At 32.8% G+C, this 8700-nt stretch overlaps 1 pseudogene; it reads left to right on the forward strand.

Annotated features, from left to right (window-relative positions):
• Positions 1 to 5854: 5854 nt before the first annotated feature.
• Positions 5855 to 6594, forward strand: LOC149180997 (luminal-binding protein 3-like; annotated as a pseudogene).
• The last annotated feature ends 2106 nt before the right edge of the window (positions 6595 to 8700 follow it).

Here is an 8700-nt window from a genome sequence, read left to right on the forward strand (position 1 = left end):
AATGGGCATGCTAGGCACACTTATAATATGTTCCAATACATGCCAAGTGCCAATGTGTGCCAAGTTCTAATTCTTTTCAATGCAATATTTTGCCAAGGTGTTCCAGGGCATGACAACGCATGATAAGGGAGTGTTATGCTATGCTAGGGCATGCTAACATGTGCTTGGGCATCCTACTCATGGCAATATGTTCTAGGTACAAAGATGTTCCAAGACATGCGAGGTGCCAAGGAATGTTAGTGTATTGTTCCAAAGCATGTTAAGGTGTGCCATGAGTGTTGAGGAGTTCTAGGTCTCTCTCATTAATAGAATTGATAGAGATTGATTATGTATTAAATAATATAGTTCCTACACACACTAGTGGAACTTTATTTAAAGGAAATTTGCTAGATAACAAACCTAATAGAGATGAATCATGTGTTGACTCATAGGAAAACTATATTCTTATGACTTGAGGGAAATGATACACACTAATTAATTCTTAACAAATTGACTAACTATTATAACCATTATGACCTTGGACACATAATAAAAAAGACTCCACAACAATGGTCTTAAATCGTTATCTTTTGACAAAAAATATAGTAACAAGTACATAGCTTCATCAAAAACTCATTGGAATGATCAATGATGAGGAATATTTTTTGATCATCACCAAAAGTAACCAAAAAAATCATTGGTGAGGGTCAATAAAATATCGTCACTAGAAGTGCCACAAAAAATAGAATTAGTGATGGGCCTTTAATGACCCTCACCAAAAGTGTCACCAAAGAGAAAATTAGTGACGGGCCTTTAACGACCCTCACCAAAAGTGTCATTGAAAATGGATTTGGTGACAAACTTTAAAGGACCATCACTATATACACTTACAACAACGATTTTTTAAAGACCGTCACCATATGTGACATTGGTGACAGACCTTAAACATCCGTCATAGGCATGAAGCGTCATTAAAAACTCATCGGAATGATCAATGATGACGAACATTTATTGACCGTCACCAAAAGTAACTAGAAATATCATTGGTGACAGCCAATAAAATATCGTCACTAGAAGTGTCACCAAAGAGAGAATTAGTGATAAGCATTTAATGACCCTCACCAAATGTGTCACCAAAGAGAGAATTAGTGATGAGCCTTTAACGATCCTCACCAAAAGTGTCATTGAAAATGGCTTTGGTGACAAACCTTAAAGGACCATCACTATATACACTTACAACAACGCTTTTTTAAAGACCGTCACCATATGTCACATTGGTGACGGACCCTAAAGGTCCGTCACAGGCATGAACCTCACCAATGACCTTTTTTCTTATAGTGCATGCACACATGTTTTATAGAAATATTTAAAGTACCTTTTTGCTTGTGGTTGCTCTCTTAGATCCAAATCTCTAATTGTTACATGTTTTAAAAAGCGTCATTTTTAGTTACAATACATAATAAATATAGCAAAAAAATAGAGAGATGTATAATGTAATAATCAAATGACAATGAATAGAACATAAACACACCTCTTATAAAATTATCACTATATTTAAATGTATCTATTCCACTTGTGTTCATCTTTCCTGCTCTGAAGATATGAAGCAGATCAACTATATAGAAATAAGAAGAAAAATATGTTCTAATTTCAGAGAATGAAAATAATTCAGTCCTAACAACTACACAATGTTAACATATATTGTATAATTTTTTTTAGCATTCTCCACTTTTTGAACTGCATACCTCATTGCTACAAGGATTTAATATATATTGTATAAAGGCCCCAAGTACTTTCATACAAAAGGAACGATGCTCAACTTACCTAACAAAAATGCTACACATTTTACACCTGCATTAAAAATGAGCTTACAAAGAAAATCCCTCATGTCATGCAACTACCAGAACGATCACCATACAACCCAAAGAAAAATCCTTTCTTAACCAACTCCCCCAAAAAGTAATTGAACATGCGTTGGCAATGTGTATGCTAAAAAATGCATTATAAACACCTAGCCAGTGCTCCTACGGACAACATAACTAGAACTAGTGGTTACAATTGTCACATTACCTTTTAAATTTTCAACATACGTATTAGATACTGAATAAAGATGATATATTATTCATGATATCTTATTTTGAACATGTTAACAATGCATTTGCAGAAAGAATGAGGCAGGGACTAATAAATAGAATTAGTAGTTAGAATTGCCACATTACCTTTTAAAATTTCATGATATGTTTTAGATACTAAGTAGTAATAAAAAATCAGCAAATTAATAGAGATTCAATACACTTTGACCATGAAGCAAGTTCTATAGGGACTAATAAGTTTAGAATATTAAGTTAGAACCATACCTGTGAAATAAGGGTGGGAGATCAACTGTGCACACTACTATTTCAATGTGGACACATTTAATTTGATACCGGGAATCACAATGAAAGCTTCTTTCACACCTACTCACTTCACATAACTTTAAATGATTAAAACATATAAAATATTTCGAACGTTATTGTAAAAATAACTACAAAATTTTGAGCCATGAAAATTTTGGGTACACAATCAATTGTCCCCACTATTGTCTGTATGTGGTCTCTTCTAATTTGAACTTCCCAAATACTAAATGCATTTTTGATTTGACATTTGTCAATTAAATAGTTATCATCCTATATTAAATGAAATGTATTTGTAATGCATGCGAGGAAGGAGTGTTGTGTGCGAGAATGGGTGTGTGGAGAAAGTAACATAAACTTTCTCCCCTCTGCATGCTTCTAGAAATGGTCCCTCACATTTAGTATTATTTGGAATCTACTGAACATTAAGTAATATATAAAATCTCTAAATAAATTCTAGAAAATATACTTTCGATTAATGTTTTTTCACAACTTCTCAAAATTTTTTTTAGAATCGGTAAACATGCTCAAAATTCGAACAAGCATTGAATTCACAGTCATGTTCGAAAGAATAATATTTGTTGTGTAAAGAATTGAACAAAATCCTGATACTTAAATCATAAAAGTAAATGCATTCATCCTAATGGGACTAGAATTGGGATCTCGTAAACCGTAATGTCGGAAAGACGTCTGCAACAAAAAATAAGAAACTCCATACAATAATTCCATTAGTTCACGATAACGTATCCAACATGCTAGTCTTTGAAACAAAGGTGGGCGATAAACTGTGCGCACTACTATGTTGACATGGGCACATTTTATTTGATATCGAGATGAAAATGAGCTCTGGAGAAATTTTTGTACGGGTGGTCTGATGTTTGATTCTAAAAAATATGTTTAGTGGCTTTGAGTGCAAAGGTGCGGTTGTCCGTAGGTATGAAAGGAGCACAATGAAAGCATTAACTATTTTAAAAAACAATGTTGTTTGATTGAATTTGATAGTAATTTATTAAATTTTAAAATATACATTGTGTTGAGTGTAAAGGGAAAAATATTGACTCGATATAGTCCTTTCCCTTTAACAAACACTCCCACACACAATTTCTCCGCACACCCTTTCTCCCACACTTCCTATACACCTAATCACATCCCTTTGTGAGCATAAGGTCCTCCATCCAAATGAGAAAAAATCTTCTCAAGAATTTCACTTCTTCATTGATAGCCAAAGAAAGCATCTATTTGAATCTTCTCATTTCGTAGCAATTTCATACTCTATTAATATATAAAAGATTCTTCCACATATTTCTTCAACCCCTCACACAATTTCTTTGCACACCCTTTCTCTTTCACTTCCCGCACACCCTATCTCCTTCCTCCACATAAGAGCTCTAGTGAAATTGCTTTGCGGGGTTCTCAAAACTATGTTCGGTTGCTCTTAGTGCAAAGGTGAGGTTATATGCAGCTACAAAAAAAACACAATATCGTTCGTCTGAATTTGATAATTAGTTGAACTTATATTGCCTTATATTGCTATCACACTTCACACAATCAAAGAGGTAGGTGTACGATAAAAGTATAAGTGACGAGAAAAGTTCTTGTTCCTTGTTCAACAAAAGGGAAGCCTCGAACACTCGACAACGTTGGAAGCTTTTGTAAATTAAACTAAGTATCAATTGTTCTGAACAAGATTATTAAACACCAAGATAAATTGGTTTCCATTTGATGTGCAGAGTAATTTTTAAAATTTTTAAATATACATTGTGCCAAGTGCGAAGGAAAATAGTGTGGCTCAATATAGTCCCTGCTCTTTAAATAACTCCCCTACAAACAATTTCTCCATACACCCTTTCTTTCGCATTTTTCACACACCATTTCTCCACACAACAAAATAGTAGTAGATTCATTTAAATTAATATATTAAAGCTTCATTTTCATATTTGTTCAGGCCCTCCCGCTCCCTCCTTACTCCTGTTACGTAAGGGACCTGCAACCTCGTCAGAGCACTCACCAACGAAATTAGCTTTTTTTGCCCATGTCTTGACTCTGCATATTAAATTAGCCTTGTGCAAAGGATGAAAACTTGACTCGATATAGTCCCTGCTCTTTAACAAACTTCCCTGCACACAATTTCTCTACAAACCCTTTCTCTCGCACACCCTTTCTCCTTCCTATGCATATATATTCAATCCCCCACCTCCTCTCTTATGTAAGTGACCTGGAATCCCGTCAGTTCTGACATAATTGAGTAGAGAAATAGAAGTGTTAGGCACAACAGTGTCAGAGAACTCACTGATGGAATGGCCACTCACAAAATTAGTTTTTTTTGTTTTTGTTTTTCGTTTTTTTGTTTTTTTAAATCATTTGTGAGATATTGACAAATACCAAAAATAAATTTCCTTCCTCCAAGGAAATTATGTCGGATCAAGGCTAGCTTAGCCAATGGAAAATTAGAAATAAGATTTCTATAAATTAGAAAATTATTTTTGAATTTACGGGAAAATATAAATATCCAACTTTTTCCTGAAACTTTCGTTAAAATTGTAAAAAATCAACAAAATAATTGGGAATCAACACACTTTGACTACAAAGCAAGTTTAATAATCCCTAGTGAGGAAGGGACTAATAAAATTATAAAGAAATTTAAATCATGAAATTTATATTCATATCTATAATTAAAAACCATAATTAAATAAAATATGTAAAAACTATATAATGAATTTATATATAAGATATGAGAGACACAACTAAATCATCTTATTGTTTAATATATAAATAATGCTTATTTTTAGGCCGATAGGCCTTTCTTTGAATGAGTTCAATCGTCTACACTTTTGTTTTCCTTCTAACACCTAGCACACACTTTGCAAAACACTTGTATGGTCAAAATTTAGACACATCAATTTTTTTTCTACACGTATCCATGCACTGCTTGAGTTTTTCTAGTCGCCAACTACAATAACAATGAATTAGCTACATTAATAATGAAAGTAAGGCACTGTAACTATTTTTTTCTCGTTGTTTTTTATGGCAAAGAGCCAAACAAGGGTGTAAACCCTAATGAGGCTATTGCATTTGGTGCAGCAGTGCAAGGTAGCATTCTTAGTGGAGAAGGTGGAGAAGAAACTAAAGTTAAAGTAGGTCCACAGTTTTTGCATTTTATACTGTTCAGCTCTAAATGAATTTTTGGTTTTTATCCAGCGATTTGAAATCTTGTTTCTCCTCTAACCTTGGGTATTAAGACTATTGGTGGAGTGATGACAAATCTAATTCCAAGGAACACTGTTATTCCTACAAAGAAGTCTCAGATGTTTACAACCTATCAGGACCAACAAGCAATTGTGTCAATTCAGGTTGGTCTAAAATCTTTTATATCGTTCTACTGAAAATTTCCTGATGGGTTATTTCAGTTTTTACAATAGCACGGGCGTAGGGAGGATGATTGACTCGGTCATTTTCCTTTGTATGTCTTTGAAGGTGAATGAAGTTTAACAAAAGATTGTAGAGAACTTGGGAAATTTGAGCTCTTTGGAATTCCTCTGGCTTGGGAGATTTGAGCTCTCTAGAATTCCTTTGGCTCCAAGGTTTGTTTCTATTCCTTTGTTCATGTTTCTGTTTTTGGTGAGTCGAGTCTGGTGGACCGGAAATCAAACCTGTAATATGTTAGCAGGGGAGTTCCTCAAATTGAAGTTACATTTGAAGTGGATGCCAATGGTATCTTGAATGTTAAAGAAGAGGACAAGGGCACCGAAAAATCTGAGGAAATCACCATCACAATTGACAAAGGAAGACTGAGCCAAGAGGAAATTGAAAGAATGGTGAGAGAGGCTGAATAGTTTGCAGAGGAGGACAAAAAGGTCAAGGAACGCATTAATGCCCGTAACGGTTTGGAAACATATGTTTATAACATGAAAAACACAATTAACGACAAGGACAAGCTTGCTGACAAAATTGACTTCGATGATAAGGAGAAAATAGATGCAGCATTGAAGGAGGCCCTCGAATGGCTGGATGAGAACCAGTCAGCCGAGAAGGAAGATGACAAGGGGAAGCTCAAGGAAGTGGAGTATGTTTTCAACCCTCTTGTGGCCAAAGTTTATCAACAGTTTATCAACAATCAGGGGGATCCTCCTCTAAAGGATACACTGATGATGATGATTCCAATGACGAACTTTAAATGGGTGTTTTTCTTGTTGGATTTTGGTTTTGAGCAATATAAAACACTGTAGCCTGTAGGATGGAATTTGTGGATGTGTAAAGCGCAAATAGTGTAGGATGAAATTGCTTCTGCAGAAAACAAATATTATCGATTTATTTTATCTGTTAGGATTAATGTGATGGTTGATCATTCAGACCAGTAAATCACCTATTAAAGGATGAGAAATCTGGTGTTAAAGGATGAGCAATCTGGCATCAAGATAATGCCAACAATTTCACACCTATTGGTGCTGTGGTGTACTTGGTGTTGTGGTGTACTTGGTGGAAAGGAATTCACTTGAGCTCTTCTCTGGAAAGGAACTATTTTGAGCTCTTCTTTATGTGAATACTCATTTTTGGTATAATGATATTTTATTCAATTTGTTGTTGCAATTTTTGCCATTTGATTGTCTAATTTTATGTTTCTGAATTTCCATCCAAAAGAATGTAACAATATGTGTTTTTAGTTTTTTGCAATTTTGGCCTTTTGATTGTCTAATTTTATGTTTCTGAATTTCCATTCAAAAGAATGCAACAATCTGTGTTTTTAGTTTTTTGGAATCTATGGAAAGAATGTAGTGGGTTCAATGCAACAATCTGTGTTTTTGACTTTTTGGAATCTATGGAAAGAATGCAGTGGGTTCAGTGTGAGCTAATTTACATATTATATTTGCTTTCGTTATGGGCTAATTTACATATCATATTTTTATTCGGCCATCATAAGTACATTGCGGGAATTAACAAAGAACAAACCATAGTAGTGTAGTATGTCTCTAAAACCATTTGGCTTCTATAGGTCTCTAAGACCATTTGGCAAGAGTCGAAGACTAATTTTCCCCACAGAAATACTATTATGCTGGAAGGTATTATGTTGTTCAAGGTGATCAGTCAACAACGAAGGTATTATGTTGTTGTCTGCTGGAAGGTATTATGTTGTTCAAGGTGATCAGTCAACAATGATGAACGATACGATGAACGATGTGTGCTTCAAAATATCCATTAAGCTCTCACATTTGGAAACCAATGTACAAATGTGTTCCTTGTCCAATTTAAAAAAACCTTTACATTTTTTTCTAATTTAAAAAACATCCATTAAGCTCTTAGCTCTCACACTTGGAAACCAAAACCAGCTCACACTTGGAAACCAAAACCAATGTACAAATGTGTTTCTTGTCCAATTTAAAAAACCTCTACAACTTTTCCAATTTAAAAAACAAAATCAATGTACAAATGTGTTCCTTATCCAATTTAAAAAACAACCTATAGGTATGTTTTTTACTTTTTGGGGCAAGGGCAATTGCACGTAATAATTAGTTAGGCCAGTCTACCTTTTTGTTGTGTTGGTTACATCTGTCATTGTCATTGTTACCTAAAACAATTAATTATTATAATATAATGGATTAATTTCAATTAAAATTTACAATTTTATATTTATTATATTTGATGAAAAAAACATTTTTATAACTTATAATTATAATGGATTAATTTCAATTAAAATTTACAATTTTATATTTATTATATTTGATGAAAAAAAACTTTTTTATAACTTATAATTATAATGAATTAATTTCAATTAAAAATTACAATTTTATATTTATTATATTTGATGAAAGACACATTTTTTTAAATAAAATTATAGATTAATATATAATTATACAAATAAATATCATATAATTCAATATAAAAAATTAAATTTCTTAAAAAATATAATATATTTAAATTAATTTGAAATACACATTATTATATATAATACTAGCATAATAATAATATCTAAAAATATATTATAAAAATATAATAACATTTATTATATTCCAACATTTAAATTAAATTTTTTTTTTTTAATGGATAGTTCAATCTATGATTTTCAATTTAAAATTAAAGATTTTAATTTCATACAATGAAATGCAAATGTTTGATTTCATGTTTTATTGATGATGATGATGGTTAACGTCCACTGAAACCAAACTTTCCATTACACACCTCGCAAATGCCACTTACAGTAATGAGGATGTTACAGTTTAAGATTCTCAATATTGTCAACAAACTTTCCATTACACACCTCGCAAATGCCACTTACAGTAATGAGGATGTTACACTTTAAGCTTCTCAATATTGTCAACTAACATCTCCCACA

This window comes from Pinus tabuliformis, chromosome 3_2, assembly GCF_031772625.1.
Source record: "Pinus tabuliformis cultivar Carrire ecotype Pingquan chromosome 3_2, CPIR1, whole genome shotgun sequence".
NCBI classification, from domain to species: Eukaryota; Viridiplantae; Streptophyta; class Pinopsida; order Pinales; family Pinaceae; genus Pinus; species Pinus tabuliformis.